This window comes from Pelodiscus sinensis, chromosome 1 (genome assembly GCF_049634645.1).
Source record: "Pelodiscus sinensis isolate JC-2024 chromosome 1, ASM4963464v1, whole genome shotgun sequence".
Classification (NCBI taxonomy): Eukaryota; Metazoa; Chordata; order Testudines; family Trionychidae; genus Pelodiscus; species Pelodiscus sinensis.
In genome coordinates this window covers 177,554,856-177,578,218 of record NC_134711.1, presented here as the reverse complement: position 1 = coordinate 177,578,218, position 23,363 = coordinate 177,554,856, and positions in this window count along the sequence as shown.

The window sequence follows — 23,363 nt, the reverse complement described above, 5'->3', positions numbered from 1 at the left end:
AAATTTTTAGAGGAAAATCATGAAATGTTTTGATAAGATCATTTTATTGTTTCTGAATTATGTTATTTTGTAATTTCTCTTTTGCAAAATATTCCAATATTCCAATATGTTAATTTTTTGTATTGATTTCCAATCAACTTTCTTCATGTCAGGAGGTGGGGGAAGGTTAGTTTTTATTTTAAAGATGACTGCAACTCCTATTTGGTTTAGGCACTTTTCACAGAAGGATCCAGCTGAGATTCATTTATTGAGTTCTTTTATTCATCAGCTGAGCTCTAGAGAAGCCTGGACTAATTTAATTTTAGTCTGTGCACCAACCGACCAACCACTCTTTTTGGGGGGTCATGGATTAGAAGATAAATAACTGGAAAATGCTCCTACTCTTCCATCTTTTTTTCTTACCAGACAGAATAGCTGTATGCGTAATAGGATGGAAAAATTAAGTTAGACGAAAGGAAGTCGTAGATATTTAGTAAAAAGGTGGAAATAAAAGGCCATATCTGTTCTTTTGAAATGAATTATAAATATGATAATTCCTAAATAGACATGATTTGTGTATTTTGCAGCAAAAAGGATAGAATTTAGCAGATTGTAGTTCAGAATGGCATTCAGACAAAAGGAGAAGGCAAAATGTGGGCTAGTGCACAAGACATTGGAGTTGGAATTAGGAGATTGTCTGCATGAGGACACCTAGGAAAATTAACCCAACTTAACTAAAAAGTAAATAAATTAAATTACATTAAATCCTTGGATGAATACTGATATTCAGAAATTAAATGGCATTACGTTGGTTTAATGTAATTCAAACTAGGGAATTAAACTAGACTTAATTAAGGTGCCTCTAATTCTGAAAGAGGGTATTCAAGTTGGGGTTTAATAGGTTTAAATAATCCATTCCCAATTCCCACTTTTAGTTAATTCAGGAACTTTGGGTGGATTATCAAGCCATATAATAATGTTAATTACAGTGCCATTTTACAGCCTATGTAATATATATAAACCAAAGAATATCTTAACCTCCATCATTAGTAAGCACAGCAAAGACTATAGTTGCACAGCAGAACCAGATTAAATGCCTTTCTACTAGAGATGGGAGGAGGGAAGATTTTTCAGTTTATTAGCAATTTCAGAAAAAAAAAAACAAATCTAAAACTTTCATTTCAAGTCATACCCAAATGTATTTTTTTTCAGTGAACCAAAAAGTAAGTAAGTTAATGAAATACATAAAATCACTGCATGTTAAAAGGAATAGCTTCCATTTCAGTACAATGGAAATGCTTAGTTTTGATTTCAATAATTTTAAAATGTTTGTGAATTTTCTATAAAATGAAATGAAAGCAAATTTTGAAACAAAAGCATTGCATGCAAAAAAAATCTAAATGGTTGGTTTCAAAGTTGTCAAAACTGGATGTTCTGATTTTTTTAATTTTAGTTTTCAAAATGAAAAATTAAGCAAAATTAACATGTCTTCAAAGAGATTTTCTCATCTTGCCAAATCTGCACTTTTTTACTTAAAAATAAGAAATGTGTACAAAAATGTCTTAATCAATTTGCACTTCCATTGATATTCCAAATATTACCATGCCTGCTGCTTGGGAAGCTACTGTATTTGTATTTCCAATTTGTATAATCTAGCACTAATTTGTGATAATTACATGTGATAATCTCAAAGGCAGAGTCAGGTTCATAAAAGGTACTGATCAGTTTAACTTCCCAAAAGATGGTACTGCTACTACAGAAATTATTTTAATGGTAAATGTACAAAACTAAACAGTGCAACAGACAATCCAGACTTTCTGCTTTATTCTCCAGGTCAGCTCAACACAGTGATACACTTTCTGTAAAACCCCATCAAAGTAAATGGGACTGCACAAAATGGCTGTTTTTCCGACAAAACTTGAGTTATATCCACACTGCACGCATGTTCTTTTGACAGTAAATTGAAAGAACAGAGGGCTTTTTTTGCAATTGGTAATCATCGTTCTCTGAGGAAGAAGCCTTTTTGTAAAAGAGCTCTTTTACAAAAAGGCGTGTGTGGATGGGAAGGAGGTAGTTGTTTCGGAAGAAGAGGGAAGAGAAAAAAGCACAGGTGCCCTAGTGGCCATTCTGTCCATAGCAATCACTGCTTATATGAGAGATAGCGTCCATTCAGTCTGGACACTATCCTTCAAAAAAGTGCATCGCTTTTTCGATGCACTTTTGCAGTGTGGATGCTCTCTTTCACAAGAAGTTGTTTCAAAAGATCTCTTATGAAAAAAGTTTCTTGCAAAAGTAGCCTTTAGTGTAGTCGTAGCCTCAGAAAAACGCAGTCATAAATTGCAGTCAGTATTAGTCTCTCTTTTCAGACTGCATTTCCTGCTCTTAAAATGGTGAATGTAATTCTGCTTTCAGTTTAACTAGTGCAGGGGTTGCGGCTCTTTGATTAAAAAATGTGGCTCCTGTTGCTTCTGAGCTGCGTGCCTGGACTGCTCAGGCCAACCGCTCTGCGCAAGGTGCCCCAGCGCCTGCTCACAGCCAGTCGCTTTGTGCACATCATCCCAGTGTGTGCTCACGTCTGGCTTCTCTGTGCTCAGCATCCCAGAGCATGCTCATGGCTGACCGCACAGTGCATGGCGTCCCAGTGCATGCTCACAGCCGGTTGCTCAGCGCATGCGCCTCAGTGCCTAGAGGGACTAGTGCATGGCAGCACTGGCAGTGGCAGCTCCAGGACCCAGGCATTAGGTTAGAGCCGGGGGGAGGGGAGGTGCCTGGCTCAGGGGAGGGCAGGGGGATTGGGTTAGACCAGGGGAGGCATGCCTGACTCTGGGGGAGGGGAAGGGCTTTGGGCTGAGAGGGGTGGGGAGCTGAAGCACCTTAAACTCAAAGTCTTCATGGATGCAGAGTAAGGAAGCCAACACAGATGTCATATTTAAATTTCAGGGTGAAAAAAAAGAATCAGCATGTATCTGGTTTACACTGTATTTCTTTAAAGAAATCTCAAAGGCTATTGTTTGCCAGGCCGAAGCAATTATGCTGAGATATGAGTCTCTCCCTTATTGTTTTTGAATCTCTCATATTTGCAGTCTGGGACAGGCACTTCAAATTGTGTTGAAGTTCTGTTTTAGTTTTAAAAAACTCACAGGATATAATAGGGAAGTAGTATTAAATTTAAAATACATGGTGGGGATGCTTTATGTGTGTGTGTGAGAATATTACTGTATTTTTAAAGGTGTTTTTTTTTTCTAATTTGATGTTTGATCCTTTTCAAGTTCTCTGAAGATCTATGGACTGGCCGTGAACTTTTTAAGTGACTAGAGATTCTTTTATTGGTTTTTGTCCAAAATGTCCTGTAATGTTATTTTTATCACTACATTTTGTGTACTATATCTATCTTTCTATAGATAGATAGATAAAAATAAATGTATAATACATGGCTCTTCGCATTCTATTCACCACTATTTTGGCTCTTCCTCTCTAACTGGTTGGCCACCCCTGAACTAGTAGAATCCTACTGCAGTTAATGAAATAACAGAGGAGAACTATAACAGAGAAAGGAAGATGAGTTTTATCTGTGCAGTAAACTAGGCAGTGAAAAGAAGATGCCAGATCTTGAAGAAAAGTTTGTCTGCTTAATTCACTGGAGAAATTAAGTTAAGACTGCTTCATCTCTTTGGAAATCATATTTGTATATTACTGCTAGTGCTAAGTAGTGTGGTCTTGAATCATTGGCACCAAGCATCACTCAGATGTTCCAGACAGTTCAATCTGCACAAATGCAACTAGAAAAACCCTGCAGAAAATCCTGCATGCAACAAAAAAACCCTGCATGCACTATATTGCATTCCAAAGAAACAACTGTAAATGTGGCCTCTCAAACACTCTGGACCCAATTCAGTCCCCAGTTCTGAACTTCTGTTGGTGTTACTTATAGTTTAGGGAGCATCATGGGAATAGCCCAAGAAGCTTCCACCAGTGGAGGGTATATGGCCACCTAGCTGCAAATGAAAGCTGCCCTTCCAATTTCTTTCAGAAATAGGAAAAGTGCAAACACTACCTGGAGTCTGCTGATACTTTAAAGACTAACACATTTATGAGGGCATTACAGGAAAAGCTTTTGTGAGATAATAACTCACTTCCTCAGATGGTGAAGAGAAAAGAAGAAAAAGAAGGGATATAGAGATGGGAGTGTGACATGAGGGCTAACTAAATCAGAGTGGATGTAGCTCATTTCCAACAGTGATGAGGTGTTTTTTCCCAAAGAATAAATACATTGTCTTCAGTGGAGTGGGGAAATTTTCACCTTATTGTACCGGCAGGGGATGGATCAAGTCCTCTAAGTTTTGTATGGCATAAAAATGTAGTAGCTCAGAAAATCTTGAAGGAGGTTTAGGACTGGCTTGACACGAGTAACTGAACATAGATAAAGCTTTATTCTGGGAAAAAGCATAGTCTTATGCTTAAGACACTTGCTTCAGCTTCTGATTCTTAACACACTTGCCTCAGCACTGATTACCTTCTTGATTCTTAGTAAGTTGCTTTCTCGGCCTTCTATCTGAAAATGGGGATAGTGGTGATAATAATACTTCCCTGCTTGTACCTTTTTGTCTATTTGAATGACAGCATTTTGGTTCAGAGGCTATCTTTCCAGTTGTTTTTATGATTCACAGAACCATAGGGTCCCAGTCTCATTTGAAGCCTCTAGGCACTACCTTATTTCAAATAATAAATATTAATATAAAATTCCCAACAAGATACAAGCCTATCTATCTATCTATCTATCTATCTATCTATCTATCTATCTATCTATCTATCTATCTATCTATCTATCTATCTATCTAATTTCTTATCTGTCTTAACTTGTACATTCGGCCCGTGTATTAATGCAATACGAAGAAAGTGTAGATTCCCTGGTTGAGCAATGTATATTGGTTAGATGTAGTTTAAAGTCTACTTTATGGTTAGTTATACATTTCACAGGTTTTTAGTATTTGTATATTGAACTTCCAAAGAGGACCAACAAAAAGAAATGTTATATATTTTGGATGAGATTTATGAAGGCAATGAGGAAAGAGAGCCTCGTAGTTCACAATAAAAATTAAGAGGAGTTGTGTGGGTACAAGACTTAGTCATCTTTGTAGAGCTCACTAATTCTCACATTGCCAATTCAAAAGTCTACCTCTCAATTAAAATATAAAATAACATAAGGATTTAATATCAGTGCTGTGCTAAGTTTTTATATGGAATTGATAAATGGGTAGGTACATGAATTATGAAAGGCATGAAGTATTATGAATGTCACAGATGATCTAAGTATCTTTTAGCATAAGGTATTTTAGAAATTGTAAAATTTTGTTTGTAGTCTCACAAAGTTTAGTAATCTGAAATGATATTCCAAGTAATTAGTGCTGTATACACAAATGAACTAAATAACTAACATTTAATTTTTTCCTCTCATCTATAGGTTAAGAAAGCAATTCTCACAAGGTCACCAATGACAAAAGGCTGATTTTGATCTACCTTTACTAAACTACATAGAGTACTCACTTGCAAAGTGTAATTTTATTTTCAGCCAGTCATACATCTCGAGAAACCATTAGGAAACAAGAGGTTAATTTAATAGTGTTCCCATTTTTATTTTTATTACTTCTACAGATTCAGTCTTTAGAATAATTTAGAAAACAATGAAAAGTAAGTTATGTACTGTATAAGGATAACTGAAAAGGAAAAAGTTAAAAAACAAGAAATAGTTTTGCAGCACCTTAGGGTATGTCTACACTAGCCCTCTAGTTCGAACTAGGGTGGCTAATGTAAGCATTCGAACTTGAAAATGAAGCCCAGAATTTAAATATCCCGGGCTTCATTTGCATTTTCCCGCACGGGCTCCATTTTTAAATCCCTTTAGTTCGAACTGACTGCCTGCGGCTACACGCAGCAGTCAGAAGTTAATCCGAACTAAGTCCTTAGTTCGGATTAATTGTTACAGCTCATTGCAAATGGTACTTAGAGTAGGTACTAAGTATTCTTATCAGCTTCACTTAGCATTGAGAAGTCTTATGATGAAAATTATAGATCTCTGTAATCAAGTGTTAAGAATTTTGGAACCATAAGACTCTCCTGAAACATTCAAATGATGGTCCTTTTGCCATTGATATAAATAGCAAAGCTGCCTGTGGCTGCAGTAAGAGCAGGAGCTGTCTCTCCTTGTTGTAATTAGGACTTCAGTAAATATTCCTCACATGAAGGGCAATCTGGAACAGCCCCTTTAACTCTTCATATTGTTATACTATTCCTCAGATGAAAACTTGGAACCAGTCAATCCTCCTATCCTTAAAGCTGCAACTATAAACACAACTATAATTCAATACTCTTAAAATATTGAGACATAAAATAATCCAATGTAGAGTCCAAGAAATTAGATTTAATTTGCCCAGAGAACTGAGAAAGGAATTCACAAGGAGATTCTCTCTTGTGGAATTTTCATCTTGTTTAAAGAACATAATTATTAAGCCACAATTCCCCAGGTAAAATTGTTCCCCTGGGAAAACATAGTACATAAATTGTAAACTGATATTTTGCATGAAATTGTCTAACTCCTTTAATTAAAGGTCAAGTGCTACCAGGAAAAATAGATTTAAATTTTGAAAATCATTAAGCATTATGTTTGACAGCAGCAATAGTGTTCTTTACAATGAGCAGGAAGACAATATCCCATATAAGTAGAGCTAAAGTGACTTTTAAAGACCTGTTCTGTTTCTAAGTAGAACTGTATAGCAGATCAAGAGTTTAATAATTTAGTTCATATCAGCTATGCCTGATATCAACCATATGATATTTCAGGGTCTTGATTCTTTGATTTTATCAAATATCTTTTGCTGCTGATTATAAAATTTCAACATTTCATAGGGTTTCTTTTCAAAGATACTTCAAAAGGGCAAGTCCAGTCTACCCCTCATGGGAAACAGTGAGGTATTCTCTGTAAACAATCATTTTGGCAGGGCTTGATCACAGCCGATGGTCAGGGCAGTGTGTGTTTGTGTGTGTGTGTGTGTGTTACACCCGAGTCTTCAACTGCTGGGACGCAAGGTCCTCTCACAGCGGGCAGCCTAGGGAAGGCTGATGGGCACCCTGGAAAGTTTCTTCCTGTATCTGTCCCTTATGACTGGCTGGAGTTCTTTTAAATTGTGCTTGGTTCTGTTACAGCAACTGAAGGAGTCAAGTTAAAGCTTAAACAGTTACAGGCTTATTAAAGAAGCTTATAAATCATATGGTTACAATGGCTATTGCTCTATTTCTTAACTACTAGCAAATATAGATCGTAAAAGTGGTTACAAAGAAAATAAAAATAGAAAATAGAAATAATGGTACCAAGTGACAGTTTAATCTTTAAAGAGCTTTAAGTCTATGTGTACACTTAAGACAAAGGACACATCCAGGTACAATTTTTACCCCCTTCTGTGCCTCTCGACTCCAGCGTATCAGGTCAGGCCCGGTCCCTCAATTCCTAGGAAAGACGAATACGAGGCGGGTGTCCCCGTGGAACCTCGGGAGGACAATCACCTAACCCGACCAGCAGATAGATGATAGATTGATGCTCAGAGTGAGTGTGCTGCTGGACCCATCTTTATACCCATAGGGGCCCGTATCCTCTTTCTTATCTAAGATGCCAAATTGTGTTGGTCCGTCTTTGTGACGCCAGTTCTTACAAGGGAGTTTCAACTTAATTTACACTTGCAAGAGAGATAACTAAATTGTGAGTACTGGACATTCTTTACTGGGTGGGAGATTCCTCCCCCCGGATGAGTGTGTGTTTGTATCAATATAGGTGCCAGTCAAGGGCACTCCTCGACAGCCTCTTGGTCAGCGATTGGCGTATCTCTGTTTACAGCCATCTAGGGTCACAGCAGCCAGCATATCCGGGTCTTCTGTCAAGGCTTCAAAGACTATGCTGATTTTACTGCTCTGTGTGCCCTGTATGCTCCAAGCACCTGAGAGGGGCAAGCAAAAAATGGATGTTGCAGGTGGGGATTCCTGTTTGGCTACACATCTGGCTTTAAAAACTGAACCATAACATGTGTGGGATCTTGATAGTAAACCTCAAGATATTTACTTTCATACGTAGTCATTTATGGAAGCTTCAGGGGAGTAGTCAAGTTAGTCTGTACAGGATAAACTTAAAAAACAACCAATGGTCTGGTATCACTTTATGTACTAGCAAAACATGTAGATGGTATCACGAGATTTTGTGGGCACAGCCCACTTCTTCAGATGACTGGAGTGAAGAAGTGTGCTGGGCAATGAAAGCTCATGATACCATCTACATGTTTTGTTAGTCTATAAAGTGCTACAAGACCATTGGTTGTTTTTTAAGTTTACTCATTTATGGTACTCTAGTGCACATTCTCTCCAGTCTGTACCCTCAATTCCCTTTGGGATGGGGTCTGGTAATACCACCATTTTCTGATGGGTTTCCGGATTACCCCTCCTGGGTTACTTGCAACTGGGTTTAGAGCCAGAGTTGAGGATGAAGTGGGAGACAGTCTCAGCTTCCTATCTTGTTGTGCTTTTAGTTAAGGGGCCCAGCTGATAGCTGTCAAGAAATAAACTGATTGTGTTTGATAGATACCTGTGTAGTGTTTTTTGTACTTTGAGAACCCAGTTTCAGACCCGAGACTCACTCTTGCCAGCAACATTTGGCGCAGCGAGCAGGGTTCTCTTGGTACAAATCACTCAGCATGTGGAAGAAGGGGAAGCAGATGGGCGAGGGAGAGAGTAGGGTAGAGGGCCAAATTCCAGGCTGGCCATGCACATCAGCCTGGCGTTTGGTTGCTCAAATCTGGTATGATGTAATGCCTGCCATGCAGTTTGAGGGGGAGCTAGCGGATGAGGTCAGTGCTGCTGGTATCCAAAAGGTGCTGGAGGTGTTGGAAGTGCATAAGAAGGATAAGGGGGTGTGTCAGGCCGGATGGCTATTCCTAAGTACATTCCACAGTGTATGTGAAGAGGAAAATGAATAAACTATGTTCTTAAGCAAGTATTGCAAAAGTTTAGGCATGGTCTGACAATACTTTAGCTTGTTTATATTACACAGACCTTGAAAGCAAATTGGCAAACATTTACAAATCCTTAATCTCACCCAAAAGATACTGCTGCAGTCTGTCTATTATGAAAAACCCTGTACTGAGGAGTTTTTCAAAAAAATACAGCTGACTGTAAAAATGAACATTTGGATTTACTCAATGAAAGGAATCAGAAGGTATGATAGCTAATCAAGGAGCCCATCCTTCTTACCAAATTATTAATGGACAAAACCTGTGTCCATGGAAAGGAGACATTTAGCAGGAAAAGCTGAATCAGGTACAGACCATAAGAAGGAAATAAGCATGTGTTAAGGGGGTAAGAAGTTTGGGGCCCTATGTGGGCATAGTAGAAAGAATATGGAAAGCAGTAGTGAAGGCACTGGAAAGTTAAATTACTAGGGAATGAGGAAAGTCTTCATTTAAGGGATAATCTAAGTGATTAAGGGTATGAGAAGGTAAGAAGTTGACTCCTTGGGAGTGTGGAATGAATTAATGTATTGTTGTAATGTATTGAAAGGAAATCTGCTATAATGGACTTGGTTTTGTGCGGCCTCTCTCCTAAGCAATGTGTAAATAATCCAGGCAAAGAAACAATCTAATTTAAACAGTTGGCTATGGACACTTTTGTTACATTTGCTAAATGGGAAATAAGGGATTCTACTGGAATTTAACTGGTCAAATGCATAACAGGGAATGCATTGTAAATTTGTGAATGTTTAATAGGTTTCAAATGAATTGGTTTTATTTTGTTTTGGATACTTCCCTCTCACTTAAAACTGACAAGATACTTTGTGCCAGACTCAAAAAACGAGTGTTGCTTGTCTTGGGGCATTTAACCCTTAAGGTGGGTCTAAACATTTCAAACTGTTCCGCTAATAAGCCACAGAAAACCTGTGAAAAACCTCATGTGCTTCAAAGAGAAAGCCTTTTCGGCTTGCTGGAAAGGTAACTAGCAAACACTTTGTGCTAAAGAAAATCATTATAGTGGTAAAGCCTCTCAGTTACTACCTGTGAATACATTTGGAGCTTCACTACAGACAGATTATTTAAAACCTGGCCTGTGGTATAAAAAAAGGGAAATCGAGGCATACCATCTTTAACTTAATAATTGAGCAGTGAAGTACTTTACCCAAACCCTCAAAAGTTGGTTTACAAAACAAAATCATAAGTAATTATTGGGTAACAACAGGCTGATCAAGAGGTCAGCAAGAATACTTGTAACAGAAAGAAACATTTTAAAATATGATATGCCACCCCAGGGGGTTAGAAAATTGTTATTTTTTCTTTCAGCATCAGAAAGTGCTGGTACCAGCTGAAGAGCAACTGAAAAAAAAACTGTTTAGTGAGATAAAAGGAAAGAGAAAGGATTGCGCCCCATCAAATGGCAACTCTAAAATTTAGTGGAAGGATAATAGTTTGGTAATTGTTTAAGCTAGTTAGCAAACAATGTTTCCACAGGTAAACAAGAAAAGGAACTAAAAGGTAACCATAAGACCGTTCCTAATGCAGCTCTTGCTAGCCTTATGGAGGCTGACAAAGGGAGTAAAGAGTGTGCCAAGTAAAAAGGACTGGGAGTGGAGTCCCAACCCCCTTTCCCCAGGTTTGCTTTTCTTTAATTGCCACACTAATGAAATATGTAGCTTTTACAAAATTTACACACTAACCATGAAAGGGCCTTGGCCAGCAGTAACAATAAATCTACAAGTGGAACATCAGAAAATGTGGATAGAATCATACACCAATGCTCACAATAGGGAAACTAGTAACCTCACCATTGTAATAACAGCTGATTGCCCAGTTACTCTGGTGCCAGGTGCCTGATGCCTTAAAAGGTCCCCAGACTACCTGGCGTAAATAATGGAATTGCATAGGTTCCCCATTAAAAATGAAAGACATTCTTAAACCATGCTGTGGTCCTCTCGGGGGACGGTATTTGCAATTAATGCAACCAGCATCCAAATCACCTTTAAAGGAGGGCAGGTGCATACTGACAATGGGGGCAAACTCCAGCAATCAGCACAGAAGAAATTGTAACAGACCTTTTAGATGGCTGAGTCCACCCAGCCCTTATGAAAGTAGTGAGACCCTCATCTCCCCAATACCCCTCTGTGGGAATGAGGAAACAGAGACTCCATGAGAATACAAAGGCCAATATGGACAGTCCATAGCATAATCTTTAACCTTCGAGCACCCATGGACATCCGTCACACTCAACTAGCTAGAATGGTGACTTCCCTGCCAGTGTTGAGACAAGGTCACGTTACCAGAATAAAAGGCGTGGCATACTCTGAAGTTGCTGTAAAGGCACTATACCCCAGTGAATGTTGCACCCACTCTGACAAAGCGATTCTATGTGCATGTCCATATAATGCTTTAACAAATCTGTCTAGGTTCAAGGTGGCTGTTACCAGGAAACTAATGCATGCAGAGTTGGTCCAAATAAACGGTACCTACTGGTATGTGACTGCCCAGAACCACTCCATCGAGTTAAATGGAAAGCCCTGCTCCTCAACACACCTATCCGTGTGCATGACAGTCCCTCGCAGGACAATCCTTACCATTGACGGGGCACAGCTCTACCATACTCTGCCAATGACGGGTAACCTAACATGGGATCCGGAATGGCTCTATGGCAGTAAGTACCTAAAGGAGGGCCTACTGGCCTTGCAGGCGAAGATCGAGGAGTTGGTGGCTGAGGCCCAGAGACACATTCAGGAAGGCCGACTGAGGTACACTCAGATAGGGGAAACCATGGACCAGCCTAATACCAAGTATTCCAAGGCCCTAAACCAGTCAGTGGAGATTAAAGCTATAGTCATGGGCAGTGCTATCTCAGGGGACGGAATACCCTTGGGATGAATTTGGATGTTATTTTGCCAAATTACAACACTCCTACTGGTACTAGTGCTCTACCAACGGTTCCAAAGTGAGCTAAAAACTTTAAAATTTCTGTATTTAACCTGGTGGGTTAAAGAACCCTAGGTTAAGAGAAGGGAATGTAGGAACAGATTTTTAATCCACTGTAGCCAGTAACCCTATGATTTATAGGTAAACCTTAAATTATGGTCTGTGGCTAAGCAGTCCCCCCAGAAACCTGCTGTTCAGTTGGAGCAAAGAGACAAGGCCTAGCAGGCCTAGCTGAAGTCAAAACAGATAACAGGAAGCTTGAAGAAAACAGGATGGACACAGAAAAGCAGCCCAGTCTGTTTATAAGCTTGGCAGCACAAGACCAAAAGAACAGCCATAATTGGATACCACTATTAGGAATTTCACATATACACTCAAGTTTATGGCCCTGCGAGGTTTCCCACAGTCTGCATGGGCAAGAGACACCTAGTTGCCCTCTTAAGGCCAACCACAAAGTTTTGCTAAGGAACTAGAAGTAGCGCCCCCCTTTCACGAGCTCAACTTGCTAATTTACCAAAGACATAACAATTGCTGCTGCCTATCTTTCTTTGTTTTGTTTTGCTTTATAACTCTAGACAAGCACTTATGGACCACACCTATCAGGAAGACACCATTACCACTCCTATACATCCCTATAAGAATATGGGGACTCGTCAAGGATCCAAGCTTGTGAGCTAATCGGGAGCTGGAGACTGACATTCGAAGAGAGTCACGCTTGTGTAAATGTCCCGAATTGAATGGATGTGTTCCTTTAAACACCACATTCTGGATCCTTGTAGAATAGAAATTGATACTGTGGGGGAGTGTGTTATGGATGGTATATTCAATCAGACCACTGAGGTACTCACTAATCATGTGGAGTGCTTGTGTGTGGTATATACTGCACCTGTTACCTGGAGTGACCAGACACCCAGTTTACTCCCCGTCTGTGAATGCAAGTGATTACTCCCCTAAGACGCTGGCAGCCACATTTATGCCAAGCCAGTGTATCAGCAATCTGAGGTTTTAGCTAAAATATTTCCCCCAAATTGGACTCTTTCCCTCAGGCCAAAATGGCAACGTAGGATCAGTTCCACACCCTTAACAAAATGCAACAAATAAAACACCAGGTCATTCTTGAATGGCTGACACCCTAATTAAGGGGCATACCAGGGTGAGGTACAGTCCCCCACCAACCAGGGGTGGAATGTAGGGTTCAATTGCGGAAGAACTCTGTATGTGCGAAGTATAGGGTGTTGAGGCCTTCATTCCCCCTTTTCAATCCTCTCCCCTTCCCTACTACTGATGAGCCAGAAGCAAGCCTCTAGGAACATACACCATTGTAGCAAGAACGAATTGTAGATAAGGGCGGGAACATAACAATCTTGTTTACCTAAACATACTGATCATGTATACAAAGTCAAAGGACAAGCACTACAGCTGAGCCATACTGTAACAAGCAATGAGTAACCCCCAGAAATTTCCAAACTGTCACAACAAGGTAGACACACAGAATTTAAACCTGTATCAGAGCACAGCAATTTGGACCTCACTGATGGGCTTTGGGTACCGGCACCTCGGAAGCTGAGACACAATCTTCCACTTCATCTGCAGCTGAAACGGGTTCCCCAGCTATCAGAAAGGATGTAAGAAATGCTGCTTTTCCTATGGGCTACGTCTACATTGGCCCCTTCTCCGGAAGAGGCATGTTAATTTCCAACTTCAGAATAGGGAAATCCGCGGGGGATTTAAATATCCCCCGCGGGATTTAAATAAACATGGCCGCCGCTTTTTTTCCGGCTTGGGGAAAAGCCGGAAAAAAGCGTCTAGACTGGCGCGATCCTCCGGAATAAAGCCCTTTTCCGGAGGATCTCTTAGTAGGAATAAGAGATCCTCCGGAAAAAGGGCTTTATTCCGGAGGATCATGCCAGTCTAGACGCTTTTTTCCGGCTTTTCCCCAAGCCGGAAAAAAAGTGGCGGCCATGTTTATTTAAATCCCGCGGGGGATATTTAAATCCCCCGCGGATTTCCCTATTCTGAAGTTGGAAATTAACATGCCTCTTCCGGAGAAGGGGTCAATGTAGATATAGCCATCATGTTGTTCTTTTAGTTAAGGGGCACAGGTGATAGCTGTCAGGAAATAAACTGCTTGTGTTTGACAGATACTATGTAGTGGGGTTTTTTTATACTTTGAGAACCCAGTGTTAGATATGAGACTCATTCTTGCTGGCAACAGGCTCATAGGGGTCAGCATGTGGGTCTAAAATATCAGTATCTATGTTTGGACATGGGCTATGAGGGAGTGAGCCTGAGAGACAGCCTAAGCCCAAGTGTTTACACTGCTTTTAGCACTGCAGCCCAAGCCAATTAACTTGGGCTTTAGCACTTGGTGCTGTAATTTCTGGACTATGTTAAATCCAGCTGAAACTAGCTGTTCAGAGCCAGAGTAAAAAGAGATTGTACTCTATAATGAATATTCCAATGACTCATAGAAGAATTCATGGAAATTTTTGGGTCAGATACTTAGGGAAAAAAGGATACCAAAATCAAAGAAGTTAATGGTATGTACTTCAAATAAATGGTTTACAACAAGGAAGGCAGGGTGGGCTGCCACCAGAAAAACAAAAGGACAAAGACAAGTAGAATTCACAATGGATTTGGATGTGTCTGTAGTATTGTCATCATGATGCATTGGAGATCACAGAAGAGAGCTGAATAAAAAAACTGCAAAACAACCTCCTGATTGTTAAAAGTGCTAAGAAATGTCTGTAATGTTTTAGTACTTGATGCTGAAAATTGTTTTACAAACTATGTATTTGAAATTAGGAATAAATCAAATACAATAAGTGTTGTACATGTTCTCTGTCAAATTGACATCTACTTAAAACAGATCAATGTGCACAAAATTATCTTTAATATGGTGACCTCCTGTTGCTTAAATATTCATGTGCGCTGTAAAATTATTCTAGCTTTGCTAGCTGTGGGGATAAACAAAACCAATAGTCACTCTGATGCATACTTCATATTTGTATGCTTGGCAGTTCCCACAAAATTACTTGGGAACTGACAAGTATACAAATATATTAAAATCTTGGTAGTCAGTTTAATATGAAGTCCATGTATGGTAAAAACTTTCAAATATGGCTGCCTATGCTCGCCTTCCAAGTCCATGTTGATGAACTTAAATTTCTGAGTTCTTGGTGGTTTGGTGGTTCCTTTTGATTTCAGTGGGTATTCCTAGGATCTTAAATGTTAACCTTTAGATGAAGGACGGTCTAATGCAGGTCTACTCAACATGCGTCCTGCGGGCCACATGAGACCCGCAGCTCATTTGTTTGCTGCCCGTGGTGCGGTTTGGGTTTAAGGTACAGTTAGGGTTGATGTGTTTTAGTAGTTAAATTCCTGGAGTGTTGTGAAGACAAAACAAAAAAGTAGTCAATAGAATGGTCTTCTGTTGAGATGCGTTTTAGAAGTTAAATTCTTGGATTGCCATTGTTCATTAAAAGAGCTGTCATATGGGTAGAAATCGGGTAACTATTGCCTTTTATTAATAGCAGCAGAACTGACTTAAATGGGACCTGCATGTTGTGTAGTCTTGTCTTATTTTTTTTATTACTGCCTGTCAGTGTGAAAGAAGCTATTTGCATATATTTGCATGTATATGCAACCACACTTAAGTTATGGCCCTCAGCATGTGTGGCGCTCAGCTTGTGAATATCATTGTGGCCCCCAGGGCTTCCAAAGTTGAGTAGCCCTGGTGTAATGGATGGGGTTCTACTCTAGGATTTAGAAGAATTCAATTTCTGGTTCTGTCACAGCTGTCCACCATGATGCTTGGAGAAAGGACCATATGAATGAAGCCAGATAAAAATGCTACAGCAGGATTTTTAAATCCTGTTACTCATATTCAAGACATTAATACTGAACTGACTTCCTTATATGATGTACTGTGAGCAACATGTAATCAGTTCCTGGACACTGACAAAATGCAAAAGGAGAGCTATTGTAGGTTATGTATGAAATATAATAGAAGCAATGAAATGCAAAACTTTTTAGCGCTTATGCTTAGGATCACAGCTAGTTCCCCACTCAATAGTACCTTGTTTAAAGTCTCCAACCTGACACAGCACATATCTATACAGAAATATAAGCCTAGGTTTAGTGGAATATGAATTAGATGATTCTTGTTACAGAACCCTGGGCTTAATCATCTATGCTGCATTTTAGGATAAGGGTTTTCTGACCTGTGCTCAGATTTAGGGCTCTGGCATCCTCACTGCAGTACACAGATCCAAGTCAAAGCAAACCTATTCCAGAGTGCTTAGTGTCCTCTCCCCAGTGTCAGCACTCTATTCCTACGACTGCATTGCCCTGTGGGAAAACTCCTATTATCCATCATAAGAGTTGTACTTGGGATGGTGCTATTGATGGGACTTGAGTGCCCATAAAGAATATGTGAGTACATACAACTGCATATGTAGCTCTTTTGAAGGCTGGCTCAATAGACTGACTACACTATGAGAAGGCTTTAGGTTGAACTACTCAATTTTTCTAATCTGAAAATTGAGGTCTCCACTTCTAGACTGAATTACATTGGCAGGAAAATGTCCGTGTACACCAATTTGTGAATAATTAGGATGTCAGACTCCTGGGCTGTCAAACATTACAATGAAATGTTGCAGTTCTTCATTGTTAAAAATAGGATGGTCAGTGGAAATGGTTTGATTTGTTTATTTTTGTCTGTCCATTTTGAACTTAGAATAAACTTTAGGTTTCAGAGGGAAACAAAACACATTCACCCCAGTCAGGCTCCTGCCAGCTGAAAAATCATGAAGAGCATCCCTAGGACTTAGTGTGTTCCAGAGCCCCTGAGGATGCCTTACCCTGTGATAGTGCCAAAGACTGGAGTCCAGGTTTCAGTCCTTGCCCAGATACATCTTATTTCCTTCAGCAGTAATACCCACATGCATAAGGCAAGCAGGAGTTGATTCTATGTATTAATTTTATAGGAGCTGTTTCTCCTGGGCTAAATAAATGTTTCATTGCTCTAAATAGTATTATTACTTTACACTTTCTTGTCCAATATTCTTCCTTCTTAGTATTTAGCTAAGGTGTTTGGGAGAAGGGGGAGCGTTAGTTCAAATATATGAAAAGTAAATTTAGACTGGTTATAAAAACTGGTATTTAAAAAATATATTGGACCTACAGGGTCACAAAAGGGAAATTAAAAGTCATGTCACTGAGTCACTCAGCACCACTTCCTGGTCCTCCTTCTATTGACTATACACATGCCAAGATCCTGGCTCAGGGTGGAGTATGTCGACTATGTTGTAACCTGAAAATTAATCCAGCTCAGAGCAAGATTAGCTGCCGCTTAAGCATCAGAATTGCCAGCCAGATGTTGCTACCCAGCTGGCAAAATTCCATCAAATTTTTTAATTACTTTTTCTTATTTAAATTGGGTTCCTTTCTTGCTCCGGGCGAAGGCAATATGTCCTGAGGATCCCTTATTCCCATCCTTGCAACATGCAGGAGGTAAGGAAGAGGAATCCCTAGAGGGCTAAGGGGCAGTTTTCAGGCTTGGTTCCATGCGCTACCCAGACAGAGCACACTAACTGCTCTGGGATTCATGGAGGACAGGCAGGAGGTGGGGCAGGCAGAGAAAAGAGTGGGGACCAATAGGGGTATGTCTACACTACAATGTTAGTTCGAACTAACGGACGTTAGTTCGAACTAACATTCATAGGCGCTACACTAGCGCTCCGCTAGTTCGAATTTAAACTGAACTAGCGGAGCGCTTAGTTCGAACTAGGAAAACCTCATTTTATGAGGATTAAGCCTAGTTCGAACTTACTAGTTCGAATTAAGGGGTGTGTAGCCCCTTAATTCGAACTAGTGGGAGGCTAGCCCTCCCCAGCTTTCCCTGGTGGCCACTCTGGCCAACACCAGGGAAACTCGTCTGCCCCCCTCCCGGCCCCGGAGCCCTTAAAGGGGCACGGGCTGGCTACGATGCCCGTGCCAGGTGCAAGCCTGCCAGCACCCAGCTAGCAGACCCTGCACCTGGCACGGCACAGAGCCACCCACCCGATGCCCCCCAGCCCTCCCCCTCTTCCCGGGACCAGGCTGGCGGCTCACGGGAGCTTGCCCGGGACCACAAGAGGCGGGCACCTTCCTGGGCTAGTTCAGACATCGTGGACCTCGTCCACGATCTCCGCACTAGGCACAGGAAAGTGGCCGTCTAGGGCAGGAGAGCTGCCAGCCTGGCCACCCAGGAGCAGGCATGCATGAAAATCAAGGGGGTCCACTGAGACCCCTGACCCTGAGCCCTGAGCTTACAATGGCCGTCCTGGGTCAGACCAAAGGTCCACCTAGCCCAGTAGCCTGTCTGCCGACAGCGGCCAACCCTAGGGACCCTGGAGGGGATGGACCGAAGACAGTGACCAAGCCATTTGTCTCGTGCCATCCCTCTCCAGCCTTCCACAAACTTTGGGCAGGGACACCACTCCTACCACCTGGCTAAGACTACTCCATGGATCCAACCTCCATGACTTGATCTCACTTCCCTTTAAACTCTGTTCTAGTTGTAGCCTTCACAGCCTCCTGCAGCAAGGAGTTCCACAGGTTAACTATTTGCTTTCTGAAGAAGAACAACTTTCTCTTACTAGTTTGAAGCCTGCTACCCAGTCCTTTCCTTTGGTGTCTTCTAGTCCTTCTTTATGGGAACTCATGAAGAACTTTTATGAATGCACCCTCTCCACCCAACCCCTGCTTTTAGAGACCTCTATCCTGTCCCCGCTCCATCTCCTCTTTTCTAAGCTGAACAGTCCCAGTCTCCATAGCCTCTTTTCATCTGGGACCTGTTCCCAACCCCTGATCATGTTAGTTGCCCTCCCCTCTCCCAGCCTTTCTCTTCCCCTCTCCCACCTCCTTTTCCCAGTCTCCCCCAGTTTTGTTCAATAAAGACAGAGTCAATGTTGGAAGAAACGTTATCTTTATTTTGTACATCAATAAGAAGGGGGGCTAGGGAAGGGGTAAGTGGAAGGAGGTGAGGGAGGTATGGGGTACGAGCCCCCGATGGGGAGGACTGGGCTGGCTCTGCGGGCTTCTGGGGGTGGAAGCTCTCCTGCAGCCCCCCGATTGCCCCCTCTCCCCAGATGGCAGCCTGCGGCAAGTGCAGCCGGTCTGATGGCCGAGTGTTGTGCTGTGCCCAGTGTGGGTACTCCGGGCAATCCAAGCCAGGACTGCCTTGCAAGCAGGGCACCCCTGAGAACTGTCTGTCCGGGGTGGGGGTCGGGTCCCTTTAAGCGCAGACCTTGGCTAGCCTGAGAGAGCAGCTCCACGCTCTAAGTCCTCCTCTGATGCCCTGCCGGCACTGCTTCCGGCCATCCTTAAGCCCTGTTCAGGGTCCACTCAATGTGGACATGCTAGTTCGAATTAGCAAAACGCTAATTCAAACTAGTTTTTAGTTCTAGACGCGTTAGTTCGAATTAGCTTAGTTCGAATTAGCGCTGTAGTGTAGACGTACCCTAGGTTAGGATAGCTGCAGTCATCTTGTCCTCCCAGTTGTGCTTATTTGAGAACTCCACCTATCGCCCTGCATGCAAAGCATGCTTGGCCCCCACAGAAATCTCTGGTCCTTGTTCCCAGGCCTTCGCCCCTAGGGATGCATGTGTAGGAGTGCCCAGGCTATGTATGCTGTAAGAGTGGCAAGTGCGACTCAGTGGAAGTTTTTTGAGTTGGCTTTCTTTGAAGTGCGCACAGCCTGGGTGGTGCTGCACATATAGTCTGAGAGGGCAGAAGAGGAGCATGGGAGCATGGGCCAGAGAGCAGAGTGGAAATCAAGTAACTGCCTTGCAGAGAGGAAAATGGCATGGCTCCCAAGATCAGCATAGCCCAGGGAGGGATGAGTCCCAACATTCCAGTGGCCAGGTGCCAACTGTCTCTGACAACTTTGCTCCTTGCTGCAGGCAAGCTCCATGTAGCAATGAGGAGAAAGAGGAGCTGAAGATGCCACAGGAGAAGCAGGAAAGAGGAGCACAATTGACAAAGCAGTAATAACACTGTGCTGGGTGCTTGCAATGCTGCTCTTCTGGGTCAGGAACTCTGGGATACATCCAGAGGATTGATGGGACCCAAGTAAAGCTTGAGCTGTGTGCATGCAGGAAAGCAATTGGTCTCAGACTCTAGGCCCCAGAATAACAAAGGCTCTGACCCTTCAACTCTTCAAGGTTCAGAGCCCTTGGTTAGCTCAGTTGGTGTGTTGACTCGATGCGGGTTAAGCCTGGGCCTGGGCTCAAACGTGTGCTTGCATTGCAGTGTAGACGTACCCTCAGAATGTCACCATGGGAAAGAGAACAGTGAAGGAAGGAGTAGAACCGAAAAGTAAGGAGTTGTACGATTATATATATTTTGATGTGCTCAGGACTAAGGACCGCTAGTTGGAGTGCTAGGTTTGAACATAAGAATGGCCATAGTAGGACAGATCAAAGGTCCATGTAACCCAGTATCCTGTTTTCTGACAGTGGCCAATACCAGATGTCCCAGAGACAGTGAACAGAAACAGGTAATCCTCAAGTGATCCCTCTCCTGTCATTCATAGACATAAAGGGAGGAAACACAAAGTATAATTCCACAGAGAACAGTGGCACGAGCCCAACACCATCTTGGCATATGAAGGGGGGTAAGAAATGCAGAAGGGAACTGACTCTGATTGCTTCTGTCCTAGGCTTTCTGATGTATACAGACTTGTCACAAAAGAAAAGTGAAATGAGAAAATAGAATATATTTATGTATCTCACAGTTCCATGCACTGACAGACAATAAGATACAATTGAGGAGACAGAACACAGTGCAGAGAAAACTGATGTGAGATGGATGCACCTGACAAATACATGTAAGGCAAATGATTTCTGAAGATCCCTGGGGAGTTAGAAAAATCAATGAACAGGGTAATTTGATGTTTCAGGATCCTGGTGTGATCAACTTGCAAGCAACCTATGGTATATACACACTATATGTATGGGCACAGTGAGTAAGCTGAAGGGATGATGGCTACAAGGCAGCATGCTCCCTGTAAAAAGAGAAATTCCTCAGAGTGTTAAAATGCAAACATTTGTCAAGATGTACACTTTCAGTGTGGCCACTCTAACCATTATTCATGAAGAAGGCTTTATACAACATGAACTGCTCACAAGCCTGTCAATCAAGCTATTTAAGATAGACTAGAGTCTGAGGCATATCACACCTCTGGAAAAGTGAAAATCAGAAGGTGGCCAGCCAGAGATTTGGCCTTTTGGATACTTAGGGCTGTTCTTCTTCAGCATTTAAGTCAATGTAACTTATGCCACTCAGGGAATCGAAGCAACACCTCTCTGAACTCTCTTGCTGATATAGCTTCTACTTCTCACAGAGATGAAGTAAATAGCTGATGGAAAAGCACTCTCCCTTCAGCATACCACATCTTCATCAGACACACTATAGCAGTGCACTAATGTAGTGGAGTCCACTTCTAGGTTCAGGGGGTAAGGACAAAGCTGGTGAATGTCTCTAGCCAACACTTCTTTTCAAGCTCCTGGGGTTTGACGTTCAGGTCAGAACAGATGTTTGACTTTCAGACAGAGGATGAGTTACAGCAATGTACATGTTGCAATTCCTCAATTTCTTCTAACTATATGACAGAACAAGTCTGTGTGCACTATGATAGGGAATCTCACAATTGAATCTGGCCAATCCACCAGTACAGCAGTGAAGTGTACGAAGAACACTTCTAAGTGTGTGTGTGCATGCATGGAGGAGAGGAGATTGTTAGTCAGGGATTGGTGGACAACAAAAGAAGATGTAAGTGAGGTCTTTGGTTAGGTTGGTTGGTATGAAGGGTTCTGATCTTCCAAGCTCGTTAGGTGAATTTTGTGAGAAAGAGTTGGTATTAAAGTACCTGCCCATTGGTAATTTTTACCAGCATTGTATCAGAAGGAAGATTCCATACATTTTTTACCTGCTTGCACATTCACTCACACATGTGAATGAATTTGGGACAGAACAGTGAAAGGCAGGGATTAAACTGCTTTGTTACCATACCATTGTGATAGTAGGAAACATAGATCTTATTTTTCACTTTTTTAAATTCTAACAATAAGAACTTGTAAAGAATGAACAGTTATAATGAAAACCACCACTTCTAAAAGTACCAGCCTTCAGATTTCTAAGCTTTTGGTCCCCCTCAAATTTTAAGTAGGGGAAATAAATTTTACTGTATTAGGGATGCAAACTTTACTGTATTAGGGAAGAGATATCTCTGATATTAAGGCACTCCTCTAAATGATTCAACGATATTGCATTGAGTATAACCTTTACCTCAAAAACAACTGTGACCTCCTTCACTTTCCTTCTCTCAACAGTTAACAGATATGATAATGGCTGTACTGAAGGACAGGCTATCACACCGGAGCTGCACTTTGATTGCTGCAGGCATTAGTTTATGTTAAGTGTCTGTGTGTGGGGGGCGGGGTCAACCATATGTAAAACTTGGTGTGTCATTCCTGGCCAGCTAATATTAGTGAATGGATCAGATAGCTGGATTCCTCCCTTATTAAGTCAACTAATTTCTTATCTATCCTATAGAGAAATATAGCAAATTATCTAGGAATAATAATCTGACACAAGTGGGAAATGGATAAAACAATTTGGAGACTGTGGCCAATAGGAATATTAAAGATTAGGTTAACAGCAGGGAGTTGTCATATTTTTATGCTACAGAATAAGCACTTTGGACACTGACCATGTATCTCTTCCAGTGCCATGTAAAGTAGCAAGTATGTTCTTTGGAGCAGGATATTCAATGTGCTATGTAGTAGAGCACCTAATACAAATCAATACTTCTTCAGTTAAAGCCTCTAGGTGCTACTGCATTGTAAGTTTTAAACAATAGCGAAGATTAAAGATTTTGATGTATATTTATTAAAATATTGTTAATTATTTATTATCATATTTTATTAATATTTGCTAATATATTGAGGGAAATGCATATAGTTGGGAGGGGATTTTTTTTTTATTCTCCTGCAAAAGTGGCTAGTACACACCAATAGAACATAACTATTGAAAAGATTGGCAGATACCTATTTGACAAAGGGTAAGTTTTATGAGAACATGATTATTTTGTGTGTGCTTGTCCTGGGGCAAGCACTCACCACCAAGGCGCTTCCAGTTGTTCACTCTGGGAATTAGCTCATCAGCCCTGGATCACATACTTCCTGGCCCCAGTGCCCTTTTCTCCTAGTACTGTCCTGGGTCAGTGCCCCTGCACTTTGTGGTCCTCCCCTCTCAGGGAACCCCTATACCCACCTTGCCTCAGTGACTAGTCATCATCTAGCCCCTGGCTCAGTGGAAAACAGTAGTCAGAAATGATCATTTATCTTTGGAAAG